Raw genomic sequence first — 15,037 nt, forward strand, 5'->3', positions numbered from 1 at the left:
AGATAACTACAACTTACAGCCCTTAAAGTTTTACCAATTTCAACTTCTGATAACAACTTCAATCTGTATAAATATCAGAATTTAAGCAGTTGTAGATCTTTGACTTGGCTTCATCATCTTCTGATCTCTCTGATGTCAGGAGTTGTTCTGAGATAGTTCTTCAACAAACATTTCTCAGCATATCTTAGTTCATCAATCATTCTCCTTTTAACACCTTTAAGCTCTGCAGTATCTTCACCAGTTTGAAAAATTGCAGCTCTGAGATCATTAATCTTTGTTTTCCTTAACTCCTGATCTAGTCTTATAACATAAGCTTTGTCAGATTCAAGATTGAATTCAAGTCCCTTAATACTAAGATACGTTCTGATCTGTGCAGTATTAGGCTTCATATCAACAATATCACCATTGTGATCTCTGTACTTTGGAACATATCTGCTGTCAGACTTAACAGAATAAAGCCTTTTCTGTCTCTGAATCTGTTCTTTTAAGTAGTTTGCAGCAGTCTCTGTTATTCTGTCATCCACTTGAAGTAAGAAAAGTACATGCTCCAATTCTTCAAAATACTTCAAAGGAATGGCATTTTGTCTTATATGATAAACCCTACCATCTGTCATGAAATACAACATGATGTATTCTTTCAAGTAGGTATGGTAAACCATCTGTACAGATTCCAGTTGATTCAATCTCTCAGGAGTTGCTCCAATACCTGGTTCACTCAAGGAAGTTGGATCATCGGTAGTGTTGTGTACTCTTCTTTCATCAGCACTTCCCAATCTAGTTTTATCTCTAGCTTCCTTTCCAGTAACTACTCTTGCTTCAAAACCACTTGGAGTAGTCTTCAAAGATTGAGTCTGTTTTGCTTTAGTGAATCCTGGTAGGAGTGTTTTAGATCTATTTTCTGATATCAAGTTAACTTGAGCACTGTCAGAGGTTACTTGCTTCTTCTGAATATCAGAACTTACAATTTCTTGACTCTGAACAACTTGAGCCATGTCAGAGGTTGTTTTAAGAACTTTTCTTGAAGTCAGAGCAAGATCATCTTTTCCATCAGTAATTTCTTCTTCCTCAGGAGGTACATAAGGCTTGATAGGTTCACCAACCTTTTCTTTACCCTTGGATCTTGGATCTATCTGTGGTTGTGATCTAGCCAAAGTTTCTTCAGTATGTATCCTTTCTTTGATCACAGTGCCTTTAGGTTTTGGAAGTAACTTTTTACCAGAAGCTTCAGATTTAGATGTGACTTTCTCTGATTTAAGTCTGGCTTCTTCTTCCTTTAAACTTTCCAAGTCCATCCCTGGATTTTCTTGAAAAAATAATTGTCTTGACATTTCCTCATCAAGATCTAGAAGTTCATCAGAACTTATCCTTTTACCAGCAGCAGAACTTATTCTTTTCCCAGTATCAGAACTTGTTCTGTGACTAGCTTGTCTTGATGTAAACCTTCTACCTTGACTATGACCACTACCCATTCCAGAGTTTCCTTGGTCATCTTTTCCATCATCCTTTCCTTGCAGTGTCTTGTTGGTTTTGTATTTGGACTTAATTACCTTCTCCCCCTTTTTGGCATCAGCAGGTAATAAAAGAGAGATAAGTAGTTCCACTGAGGTCTGGATTTTAGTAAGTTGCGATTACTGAGAAGCTTGATTTGTCAGAATTTGATCAATCTGAGCTTGTTGCTTCTCTTGAGTTTTCTCAATATAAGCAAACCTATCAATGGTAGGTTGGAAGAACTTTTTCTTATCAATTTTCCAAACTTGTTCCTGTTTGATAAAGTTCTCCTGAATCTTGTGTAGCTCTGCATGAGTGTTGGAATGAAGACCTTGTAGATGTTTAGTACTCAATGCAGTGACTCTAAGCTGGGTTTTAAAATCATCAGAATGTAACATTTCATCAGCTTTAGTCAAGTGCTCAGCAAGATGTAAAGCATTTGGAACACATGAAACTGAGTTCCATTCCTTAGTCCACTCTTGACCTGCAGGAGTTTCACTCCAAGGTACTGGTGCATCCCTGATAACAAACTCCTTTACCAGTTCAGACTTAGGAAGAGTCAGTGGAGGAGTATGTCCTGAAGGACCTGCTTCATCAGCATCTACAGTTGTAGCAGCCTCACCAGTATCTCCAACATTTGCAGCATCAGAACTTAGAGAATCAGTATCTTCTGATAAGACAACAGTGTGAGTAGCAATGGAGGCTTCAGCATCCTCTAATTGCTGATCTGATACTAAGTTCTGATCAACAGCCATATCCTGATGCTCACCTAAAATCTGATCATCAACATCTTGATGCAGAGAAGGTGTTGGTGATAACTCAGGAGTTTGAACAGCATCAGTAACAGGTGTTGTGGAAGGATTATTTGCTGTTGAAGCTTCTAAGAAAAGTATTTCAGGCACAACCAGGTTCTGAATATCAATTTCAGCACTTGTGCCTGGATCAACAAGAGACACAGAAGGTGAATTAGCCTTGTCAGATACAGCTTCCTGAGATGGAGTTGATGGAGAAGAAGTGACTGGAGCAAATTCCTTGTCTTGTGAGATCAGAGATTCCTGATCCCCTTCCTTAGCTGCTTCCTCCTAATCATCTGAAACTGGCCTTTGTGCCCTCTGTTTCTTGTACTTCCTTGTTGATTTGGATTCCTTGGGAGTTTCAGGAACTGTCATACGTCTAAGCCTCTTGAGAAGCCTAGAACCCCTAATTGCAGAATCCTTCTGAGAAGTTGCCTTCTCAGCTTCATCTACCACAGGTTCTGAAGAAGGAATCTGATCTCAAAATCTGATTCATCTCTCAAAGTAATTCTCCTCCTCTTTTGAGGTGTTTGAGGAACAGCTGAAGAAGAAGGTTGAGCAGTCTGTGAAGTGGAGAGATAGGATTTGAGATAAGTTCTGAGGGTAGCTTGAGTAGAATGAGAGGTAGGTACTGAGGTTGATGGATTTGTCTAGACCGCACAAGACACAAGAAACAGTGGACTGTTCAAGTACAAAACCATTAATCCTAATCATAGTGACTATTAATCTTCCACTTCAACATATTTGAGTACAAACTGAGACTGTTATCAAATTTTATTCAAAGATAAGCCAAGTAAAGGATTAGACTGAGAAATCAGAACTTAGACCTATACCAGAACTTAAAAGTCATCAGAACATAATTTCTTAACTCGAAAAAGGAATGACCATCTTAGTAAATCCTCATACAAGTTCTGAGTTATGGACGTCAGAACTTAATCATCAGAACGTGTAACTTAGAACTTGTCCTCAGAATTTGTGCAATAAGGACACACTGACTGTTTATCGAAAATAACATAGACCACCACAGAAATTTTCATCATTCAGATGGAGTGATTAGTGTGTGCATTAAGCAAAAAAACAGACAAAGAGTAAAGTCTGATTCACTTCAGTACATCTGAGAAATAAGGCATAACTAAAATTTTGCTAAAGATCTGTCATTGTCCTGAAACCTACAGATTAATGAGTTCATGCTTGAGTCCACATCAACTGTTTTGTGCTCATTTTATGCATCTTATGAAATTCTATTTTACAGTGGCTTCTCAGTGTAAGTGAGTCACGACTGTTTATCAGAATTTATGCTTTTATCAGAGTATTTTTCCAGTAATCATAGAGTGTGAAAAGTCACCAAGAAAATATTTTGCTTTTCTAATGCATATTTACTTAATACCAGCAATGCACTTGGGTCGTCCTTTCCACATTTTTTACTCTAGATCTCAAAGGAGTACCTGATTTTATTCTTTAATCTTTTTGCTTTTTCTTTTGATAAGTGAGGTTTATCAGCACTTAGTACATTAAGCAGTTTTACTAGTATCAGAACTTAACAGAGGAGTAGCATTATTCTAATTTATGACTTAGTAATAAGATATACAAAGTAAACTTAACTAAGCTCAAATATCAGAATATGCTAGTGTCATAAGATTTCCACTGAAATAATTACTTCTTCCATGGAATCATTTGTTTATTGAAGACTACTAGGTCAGTTATCTAGCACATTTGTCCTCATAGGATTGAATAATTACTGAAACAGACATATCACTTATCAGAGTTGAGAAATATATATCAGACAACAGTCAGTACTTAAAAATATTTAGCAATTAAGCACAGAATACACAATGAGATTAATTCTGTAAATACTGAGCATAAAGTCTGATAACACAGAACAAGTCTAAGCAGATTTAGAGAAGGAACCTGAAACCATTCCAAGTTCATTTACCAATCTTGTAAAAGTAGCTTCACATAATTGTTTTGTGAAGATATCTGCCAACTGTTGATCTGTGGGAACAAAATGCAATTCCACTGTACCTTCATCCACATGTTCCCTGATGAAGTGGTACCTGATGCTGATGTGCTTTGTCATAGAGTGTTGAACTGGATTACCTGTCATAGCAATAGCACTTTGATTATCACAGTAAATAGGGATTTTGAAATATGTTAACCCATAATCCAGTAACTGATTCTTCATCCAAAGAATCTGTGCACAACAGCTTCCTGCAGCAATATACTCTGCTTCTGCAGTTGATGTGGAAATTGACTTTTGTTTCTTGCTGTACCAAGAAACCAATCTGCCTCCAAGAAATTGGCAGCTTCCACTTGTGCTTTTCCTGTCAATTTTTTAACCTGCAAAATCTCTGTAGTCAGTAATATCTACTGATTTACCGGTATCCTTATCCAGTTTTGTTGCAGTGGCCATTGGAGTGGATGCACTTGAACAATCTTGCATTCCAAATTTCTTTAGCAAGTTTCTGGTGTACTTGGTTTGACAAATAAAAGTGCCTTCCTCATTCTGCTTGACTTGAAGGCCCAGAAAATAGCTAAGTTCCCCCATCATACTCATCTGATATCTTGACTGCATTAGTTTGGCAAACTTCTTGCAAAGTTTGTCATTTGTAGATCCAAAAATGATATCATCAACATAAATCTGGACCAGAAGTAAGTCCTTTCCATGGTTGAGGTAGAACAGTGTTTTGTCTATTGTCCCTCTGTTGAATCCACTTTCCAGAAGAAACTGAGCTAAAGTCTCATACCATGCTCTAGGAGCTTGCTTAAGTCCATAAAGTGCTTTATCAAGCCTGTAGACATAATCTGGATGTTTGGTATCTACAAAACCTGGAGGTTGTTCAACATATACCTCTTCCTCCAATTCTCCATTGAGAAAAGCACTTTTCACATCCATTTGAAAGACAGTAAACTTTTTGTGAGCAGCATAAGCCAAAAATATCCTTATGGCTTCTAACCTAGCAACTGGTGCAAATGTTTCATCATAATCAATTCCCTCCTGTTGAGAATATCCTTTTGCAACCAGCCTTGCCTTATTCCTTGTAATTATACCATCACTGTCAGTTTTGTTTCTGAATACCCACTTTGTACCAACAATAAATCTATTCTTTGGTCTTGGCACTAGGGTCCAGACTTTGTTTCTTTTAAATTCATTCAACTCTTCCTGCATTGCTTGCACCCAATCAGCATCTTGAAGAGCTTCTTCTACTTTCTTTGGCTCAGTCTGAGAGAGAAAAGAATTGTATAGACACTCATTTGAAGTACCTGTTCTAGTTCTGACACCTGCATCAGGATTTCCAATTATCAAATCAGGTGTATGTGATTTTGTCCACTTCCTTGCAGATGGAATGTTTTCTCTAGAACTGGATGCTCCCCCATTATCCATGCTATCTTCATTTTCATTTTCTGATGCTCCCCCTGAAACTATGCTCTCTGAGTTGGATTCTTCAGTATTTAGATTTTCAGCACTATCAGAACTTGGCTTATCAGAACTTGACGAATCAGAACTTGAAGAGCCAGATGCATGTTCTGATGTTTCTTGAGATGTGGTAGGATCTTGAGTATGCTCCCCCTGCATAGGTGCATCTTCCTTTAACATAGTCACCACAGTTTCAATAACATCAGAGTTTAATCCGTCAGAGTTTGTAGTATCAGGACTTAGACTGTCAGGATTTTCAGTATCAGAATATGAGTCTTCATTTTCAAATCTCATCTGATCATGGTCAACGAAATCTTTAAGACCAGTGATCTTCTTGTCATCAAAAGAGACATTGATAGATTCCATGACCACTTTTGTTCTCAAATTATAGACTCTGAAGGCTTTTGTGGAAAGTGGATATCCAACAAAGATTCCTTCATCAGCTTTTAGATCAAACTTTGATAGCTGTTCAGGATGAGTCTTGAGAACAAAACACTTGCATCCAAATACATGAAAATATTTCAGATTTGGCTTCTTTTTCTTCACCATCTCATATGGTGTTTTTCCATGCTTGTTAATGAGTGTTGCATTTTGAGTAAAACAAGCAGTCTGCACAGCTTCAGCCCAGAAATAGGTTGGAAGCTTTGCTTCTTCAAGCATTGTACGTGCAGCTTCAATGAGAGTTCTATTCTTCCTTTCAACAACTCTATTTTGCTGTGGAGTTCCAGGAGCAGAAAATTCCTGCTTTATTCCATGGCTTTTGCAGAACTCTTTCATTATCAAATTCTTGAACTCAGTGCCATTATCACTCCTTAAAATTTTCACAGAATTTTTGACCATTTTATCCAGCTGTTTGACATGATCAATCAAGATAGATGCAGTTTCACTTTTTGTGTGCAAGAAATACACCCATGTGTATCTGGTGAACTCATCCACTATGACCAACGCATACTTCTTCTTTGCAATAGACATGACATTTACTGGACCAAATAGATCAACATGTATAAGATGATAAGGCTCAAGAATTGATGATTCAGTCTTGCTCTTGAATGAAGATTTTCTTTGTTTGGCTTTAAGACATGAATCACAAAGACCATCAGGAGCAAATACTGTTTTTGGCAATCCTCTCACAAGATCTTTCTTGACCAGTTCATTTATATTGTTAAAATTTAAATGAGAGAGTTTCTTATGCCAATTCCAGCTTTCTTCAATTGATGCTCTACTTAACAGACAGATTGCAGAGCCATCAGTACTTGTTGAAAGCTTAGCTTCATAAATGTTACCACGTCTATATCCTTTCAGAACAACTTTGCCTTTAGATTTACTCACAATTTCACAGTGTTCTTCAAAGAAATCAACATGATAACCTCTGTCACAGATTTGAGTTATACTCAGAAGGTTGTGTTTAAGTCCTGAGACCAGAGCTACTTCTTTAATGATGACATTCCCAAGATTGATATTGCCATATCCCAATGTTTTTCCAATATTGCCATCTCCGTAAGAAACACTTGGGCCAGCTTTCTCCACAAAGTCTGATAGCAGGGCCTTATTTCCAGTCATATGACCTGAACATCCACTGTCCAGAACTAGAATATTTTTCCTGTTGCCCTTTGTTTCACCAGCTTCAGAACTGCTCTCAGCACTTTCTTTATCAGCATTTGTCATCAATGCATAGTTCTCCTCACTTTCAGAGTCTGAAGTGTCTGTCCAGCTTTTCTGCTTTGTGACAAGAGCCTTGCCTCTGTCACCCTTTACCTTCTTACAGTCAGGAGATATGTGGCCTTTCTCACCACAGTTATAGCATTTAACATTGGTGTAATCTCCTCTGTCAGACTTTCCTCCTCTGCCTTCAGATCTTCTGAAATTCTTCTTATCAGAACTTATGCTTTTCCTGGAAAACTTCTTTCCCTTCCTGAACTTCCTGTATGCAATCTTTGTGATTCCTTTCACCATAAGAGCACACAGCTTCATCATCTCCTCATCAGCATCAGTCTCAGGCAAGCTTTCAAAATATGAGTCATCATCACTCTCAGAACTTGATGACTCAGTATCAGACTTTATGAAAAGAGCTTTACCCTTGTCTTTCTTTAAGGAAGCTGTTTTGGGGAATTCTTCTTCAGCCTTAAGAGCAACTGTCCTTGACTTTCCTCCTTTCCTCTTGCTTTTTTGTTCCATCTCCAGCTCGTGTGTCTTGAGCATTCCATAGATTTCGTCAAGAGTTGTTTCATCAAGATTGTAGTTGTCTCTTATTGTCGTTGCCTTCAAATCCCAGCATTCAGGAAGAGCTAACAGGAACTTAAGGTTTGAATCTTCAAGATCATACTCTTTATCAACCAATGACAAATCATTCAAAAGTTTGACAAATCTATCATATAAATCATTCAATGACTCATTAGTCTTTGAGTCAAAGTGTTCATACTCTTGAGTGAGTATTGTCTTCCTGTTCTTCTTAATTGTGTCAGTTCCCTGACATCTTGTTTCCAGAGCATCCCATATCTCTTTAGCAGTCTTGCAGTTGATTACCCTGTTTGACATTACATTATCAATGGCACTATGCAGTAAGTGTCGTACCTTAGCATCCTTAGCAATTGATGCTATGTCCTCAGCAGTATAATCACTCTTCTCCTTTGGTACGGTCATTGCTGCTTCACCTGCAACTGCAACAGCGAGTTTGGTTGGTTTGTGAGGACCTTCCTTGATTCTATCAAGGTATTCTGGATCTGTTGCTTCCAGGAACATGGTCATCCTTACCTTCCATATGGGATATTCAGATGGTCTCAGTATGGGGACTCTGATGGTCTCATACCGACTCTGAATTTGTGTCTTCGGTGGTTCCTCGGTTTTAGTAGGCTTAGTTGGAGTTTCTGTGTCCGACATGATTGTGTTTGGATCTTTAACTGTATGTATGTTAACAGATAGGCTCTGATACCAATTGTTAGGTCACACACACTGTAGAGGGGGTGAATACAGTGTATAGTACACTCAAATCAAACTTAAAGAACTTAAGTAACAGAATACAAACTTTATTGAAACAATAAACTCTATTACAGTATAGAACTGTTACCTCTCAGTGATGAACAAATATCACGAGAGCTGCTAAGGTTATATAGAATAATAACTTCGATAATGATAACACTTATAGTGTAAACCCTATGCATGTGTTTATATACTACACAGTTACAAGATAATCGCTAATTGATATGGAATATAATTCTGCTTCCTAAAATATATCAATCAGATATCTTCTATTCCAAGTATTCTATTCTTCACGGAATTCCTTCTTCATGCATATCTCTTCTTATGTTTATCTCGATCTTCTTTCCTTTAATCAGCTACTGTCCTTATCTGATTTTCCTCCAGCACTTAAGTTCTGATATCTATCTTCTGATGATTATCTCCTGATAATATGAGTACTGATATCCCTAAGTCCTGACTTCCAGTATAAGTACTGATCAACAGTTAAGTATTGATCTATCCTGTTCACACAAGATCTGAAAGCTAAACATAAAACATATTAGCCATGACATTATCAAATATATCTAACACTGTAAGTGAAAATGTGATCTATATGACTTGGATTTCAAGTATAACCTTTGGTTGACTTAATCTGAGCTGAACTTTTCAGGTTTTTGGAAGATAATCTACTTGAAGGGCCTATTCCTCGAAACTTTGGAAGTTTGATTGGCTTGAGGAGATTGTAAGAATTATAATTACATGCCTAAAGGGTTCTTCATGGAGGGCTTTTATTTATTACATAATGTGTTCACATTTTTATCATAATTAAAACATAATTACATAATGATTTAACACTTCTATCATTATTTATCTATTGATGGAAATTTTGCAAACAATCTTCACAACGTTGTTTCTGCAAATAAATTAAATGGAACAATACCAGAAACATTTGGAAACCTGAGGAATCTAGAGGATTTGTAAGTACTACTTCATCTATACTGTATATTTCTAAGTTTAGCAGAGTCTTAAAATTATCTACTCCTTGTAGTAGGATAGATGGGAATGATTTCTCTGGGAAGATACCCGATTTCATTGGAAACTGGACAAATATGACAAGACTGTGAGTAATTTTGGTCGATTATGCTTCAGTTTGGTTCTACTTGGTTGTTAGTACATATTCTAGAAACTACGGTTACATATACCTCTCAATAAACTTCAAATTTTGTGCAGGGACTTGCAGGGAATAGGACTGGAGGGTCCAATTCCTTTGAGCATCTCCCGTCTGAGAAATCTAATAGAACTGTAAGAACTGCTCAAATATCTAGCCAATGTTTAATACCTTCATGACTTTCTATCATTGTAGTTGATTTTTGGTTTGGACTTTTGAGATCAGTTGATTACTTCTGTGCTTTCTGTTGATAGGAGGATATCTGATCTGACTGGAAGAAAATCGACTATCCCAGATTTAAAAGATATGCAATCCTTGCATGTGCTGTAAGTCGTACATAAATTTTGTCTGATGCAGATGTGTTTCCCTGAAAAAATTAGTTAACATTTCTTTCTTTTGCAGGATATTAAGAAATTGCTTGATCAATGGTGCAATTCCAGAATACTTTGGAGTACTTGGTCAACTAAAAACCCTGTAAGCTAACTTTTATTATTGCTCAATCCGGTACTAATTTCTGGTAATGGAGTTCCTCACAATGTATGTCTGTGCATGCGCGTGTGAGGGATTACAATGTACTATATATGTTTTTACAGATGCATTAGTCGATACAAGCACACAACAGAGACCTATATTTTTAAGTATTACTATGTAGAATTCATTAGCACATTCAGAGACTCTCCTTATAATAATTTAGTTACACTGTTCTGTCTATGCATATAAAGAAGAACATTATAAATTATGAGGGTACTTCTGGATTTTCAAAATTATTGTTCTACTTTTACAGTTAGGTCCTAAAAATTAGCTTTATATGCTTGTGTAGCGTGTGATGTGCCATGTTGAATGCAAAAACCTGCAGAAACATGTATGCTAGGAAATATATCAAAATTTTATCATTTTGAGTTTTATTTTATTTGTTTGCAGAGATCTGAGCTTTAATCGGTTGACTGGCCAAATACCAGATTCAATGGCGCTCTTAAACGACCTTAGTATACAATATCTGTATGTGAATTTGTTTCAAATACTTATTATAAGAAATTATTACCTTCCAGGAACACATGCAACTAACTCGGATAGCTGGACTTGCATAATTTATCTTCTTTCCTATACCTGTTTACTTTAGCCTCTATGTAATTTGCAAAATAATGTACTCAGAAGTGTGACACCAACTTGTAATCGAATGTAGGTATCTGAATCACAATTCATTGACTGGAGAGATACCAAGTTGGATTTCTGGCAGCAAAGAAAATTTGTTAGTTCTTTACACAGCTTTTAGTTCAATATATCATCTAGATTTAGAGAAACCACATGCCAGGATGGATCATTATTAAGTTCCATGTTTATCGTATTCACAAATTTCATAATTGTATTGGCTGCAGTGATGTATCTTACAACAATTTTTCACGGACAGCTGAATATAACTGCCAGCCATCTAATGTGTAGGTTTCTTCCTGCTTCATATACTCTATAAACTAAATATCAATATTTCTTTAAATTCCTTTTGTATATTTTACAGGAATCTTGTATCCAGCATGTCATCTTCAAATAACAATTCGTAAGTTTCTATAGATATGATATCTACTAGTTTTTTATAAGCACGCCATGAACTAGCTTAGTTTATTTTGTAGAGTTGCTTGGTGCTTAAAGAAAGATCTTCCCTGCTCCCGAAAACCTCAATGTAAGTGCAACAACAATCTTACTCTTCAACTATGATGTCGAGTTGCTTCCAAATCAAGATCACCTCCATATTCTGAGACAAAGAGCTATTGTGAAACCCGCAGATTACTCACTTTTATCAACTGTGGAGGGACTACAACGGAGTGGGAGTCATGGACTGGATATAGCTGCTCTATTACAAAGTCCTCAAGCATCAAAGTAAAGTTGTTGCAAAACCAGCTTACTAGTGCGCACAACTTTGTATCATAACAGGGGGAACTAGTGTGACTCTTGATTTGGTTGATCTGATCTTGCTGAAAATCTTGTAAATATTTCATCAAATAATCTTTGTAGTTTGCACTGGCAGTGTAGAATTTCAAATATATATTAATTCTCAGATCTTCCAATTGCAGCATTTAACTTCAAAAATAAAAATAGTGCTGAAATACTGAGATGCAAACACGTATTTTAATGAATTAATACTGATGTCAAAAAACAATTGTACATCACTTTTAATGAATAAATACTGATATCTCAAAAATAATTATACATTACTTTTAAAGAAGAAAAACTGATGTCAAAAAAGTTAATGTACATCATTTTTGATAAAAAAACTGATGTCAAAGATCGACATATTCAAGTGTTAATTGAACATAGACATCACTTTGTTTGGCATATAATTGATGTTTATGTGCAACTATAGACATCGTATTTTACTGAATAAATCGATGTTTAATATCTGATTTTACATCACCTAAAAGAAAATATATGATGTCTATGTGGTAAAAAATATAGCTCATTATATGTTTAATCTATTGTAATAAGTGTAATTTATTTATTAAATTATTTATTTCTAACATTTTTTGTAAAAAAATAATGCATGGACATCAGTTTTTTTCCAGAAACGATGTCTAAGCTAGTAAAGACATCGGGTTATGTTCGATGTCTAGAATAGACATCACCGACATCAACATCGGTTGCCAAACAGCATAGACATCGGCCAAAAACCGATGTCTATGGACTTTTTTCTTGTAGTGAGGTAAGGAATTATTTCTTCCTAGATTCATTATGTCTGCTTTGAATTATAAAGTAAATGACATACATTTGATAGATGGTATAGATAGATCATTAATAGGCAATTATAACCAAGTGTCCAAAATTCTATTTGGATCACTAGTTACAAAGAACGAGGTAACTATAAGTCTCAAAATCACTTCATTCATGATGAAGAGGTTTAAGACTCACCCTTACCCCATTCCTGACATGAGGACAAATGCTCAATCTAGTACATCAATGGTCCCTGAACTTGTGAAAGTACAAACACAAGAACATCAACAGGGACCTTCCAATGCTGAGACCTCTTCTTCTATACCAATAGTTGCTAGGAATCCAACCACTTCATCCACTCAAAAGGGTGAAGTGAGTAAAAAGAAGAGAAAGCGGGTACCCTTACCAATTATAAATGAGAGTGGTGAGGAATAGACAGAACCCGAGTCACCCTTGGTCAAAAGAAAATCAAATAAGGTTAAAAATTTAGAGCTGACCACTCAAGCCACCTCTGCATCCTCTCAAAAGGATGTAGTTGTAAACAAGGGATAAAAGCAAATTCTAGAGGCACCCTCTCAAAAGGATGTCTCTATTGAAAAGAGCATTAGCCCAAATGCACCTTGTACAGAGTCTGCACAACCATCACTTGAACAAATACAAGTGTATGGAAGGAGAAACAAGGATGGCACACACAAGGAGAGCGCATCCCTTGAAGCTCCCTCATCTATTCAGGGGGAGCTGCCAACACTCACTTCTGAACAACAAATTCTTATCTCTAAAATTTCTTCTTTTTACACAGCACTTGAATCTAATCCTCAAGAGCAACCCCACTCAAGTGACTTGGTTCAAGAAACCTTTCTCACCACCCAGAAACCAAATTTAGATGGTGAGAGGCTACTAGATGGGGTAGACCTTGATGACACCATCACAAACATGGGGGATTCATCAGTTTTTACTGAAGACCCCATGGTAGTTAGAGATGCACCTTCATGTGCAAATCAGCCATCACAAGCTGTAAGGTTTGAGGGTAGTACTCCTGAGGATGAGCTATCTAAATCCTCTCCAATTTAATTGGAGGTTCCTGTCACAAGGACAACTCCCCTCAAAACCCTAGCTGATATTGCACTAACAATTGAAGCTAGGAGTACAATTGTCAATGACCCTATTATGGGAGAGGCAAGAACATCACATTCATGTGACAGTGCTTTGCAAGAAGCACAAGGGTTTGAGGCTGGTGTACATGACAGTAACCCAGTTAAATCCCCTCCAATTCAACTAGAAGTTCCCACCATAAGTGGAGAACAACACCTTGTCATAACCATGGAGCAATCTGTGAGTCAAACTGTGACTCCTGCCATAGGTGGTTCCATCACCCTACTTCTTTCTCACCCAACCAATCAACCTTCCACCTCTCAACAACAAGGACCTAACCTCATATCCCAATGGCTACAAGAAGCTGCATCTCAACCTTCCACAGTTGATGATCTCATGGTGGACCAAATTGGTGGCCTTGCTCAAATTTCACAGCAGCTTCTCACATCCAACATGTCAAATCAAGACTACCAGGCCATCATGCTATCCTACCAGACAGATGCTGAAGAACAATTGGCTAAAATTGTTGATGAAGTACATGCTCTCCAAACCTCATCAACCGTGCAAATTCAAGAACTTCAACAGCAAGTTTCTTCTCTCCAAACCTCAAATGACTCAGTAAGTGCCCAAGTACATGCTCTCACATCTTTGGTGCAGAATCAACAAACAGATATCAAAACCCTGGTGGACTCTTACAAGCATCTCCAAATGTAGAATTATGTGGCTTTGGGAGCCATCATGGGGAAGCTCAACATACCATTGCCCTCATTTCCTGGAGCTGTAAGGCCAGAAATACCAACTCCCTTTCTCATGCCTGGCCCAAGACTAAGGGGGAGATTGAAGCTAGGATTCAACAATCCAGGGATCCTGGTGAATCTAAATCTAAAGAGCCTATTCCATCAACTTAGCATGGCCAAAGTTCTTCACAAACTCAAAAATTCCAAGATGTGAGAAAAGACAGACTCAACAAGGCTGCAGAAGGACCAAATCAAGATCAAGAATTCAGTGAACTTCTTGCAATCCTGAGGATGTCTCTTCAAAACAACTACATTACTTACAAAAGAGCATTGGCCAAGAACATCAACTCCATTAGGGCAGTGGTTGTGAAAATTGATAACTATTTAAAGAAGAGGATTATTGTGAACATCAATGATGCTGGTGGGGACAGATATCTCCAAGTGTCTCTTCCAAATCTCAGAACCTTAAGAGCATATGAGCTGGATGTAGTGATTGAAAAGGTACATGTGGTCATCACAGAGGACACCCAATTGCTTCATGAACTCAAAAAGGCTCAAATAGATGCTTTTCCTGAAGCTTATCTATATCCAAGCAAGGGGATGGCCTACATTTGCCCTTAGACCAAACAATGCAAAATCTTCAATGTTCCCAAGAACTGTGTTAGAGGAAACATGAGGCTGATTATGA

The 15,037-nt window shown here is 37.2% G+C and overlaps 1 long non-coding RNA gene across 1 annotated transcript; it reads left to right on the plus strand.

The window, feature by feature from the left end:
* The first annotated feature begins 11,013 nt into the window (after positions 1-11,013).
* LOC141676847 (uncharacterized) lies at positions 11,014-11,790 on the plus strand. Its single transcript, XR_012557174.1, has 4 exons — positions 11,014-11,069; positions 11,197-11,256; positions 11,446-11,495; positions 11,599-11,790. It is a non-coding gene; the product is annotated as an uncharacterized LOC141676847 (long non-coding RNA).
* The last annotated feature ends 3,247 nt before the right edge of the window (positions 11,791-15,037 follow it).

Source organism: Apium graveolens, chromosome 8 (genome assembly GCF_009905375.1).
Source record: "Apium graveolens cultivar Ventura chromosome 8, ASM990537v1, whole genome shotgun sequence".
Lineage (NCBI taxonomy): Eukaryota > Viridiplantae > Streptophyta > Magnoliopsida > Apiales > Apiaceae > Apium > Apium graveolens.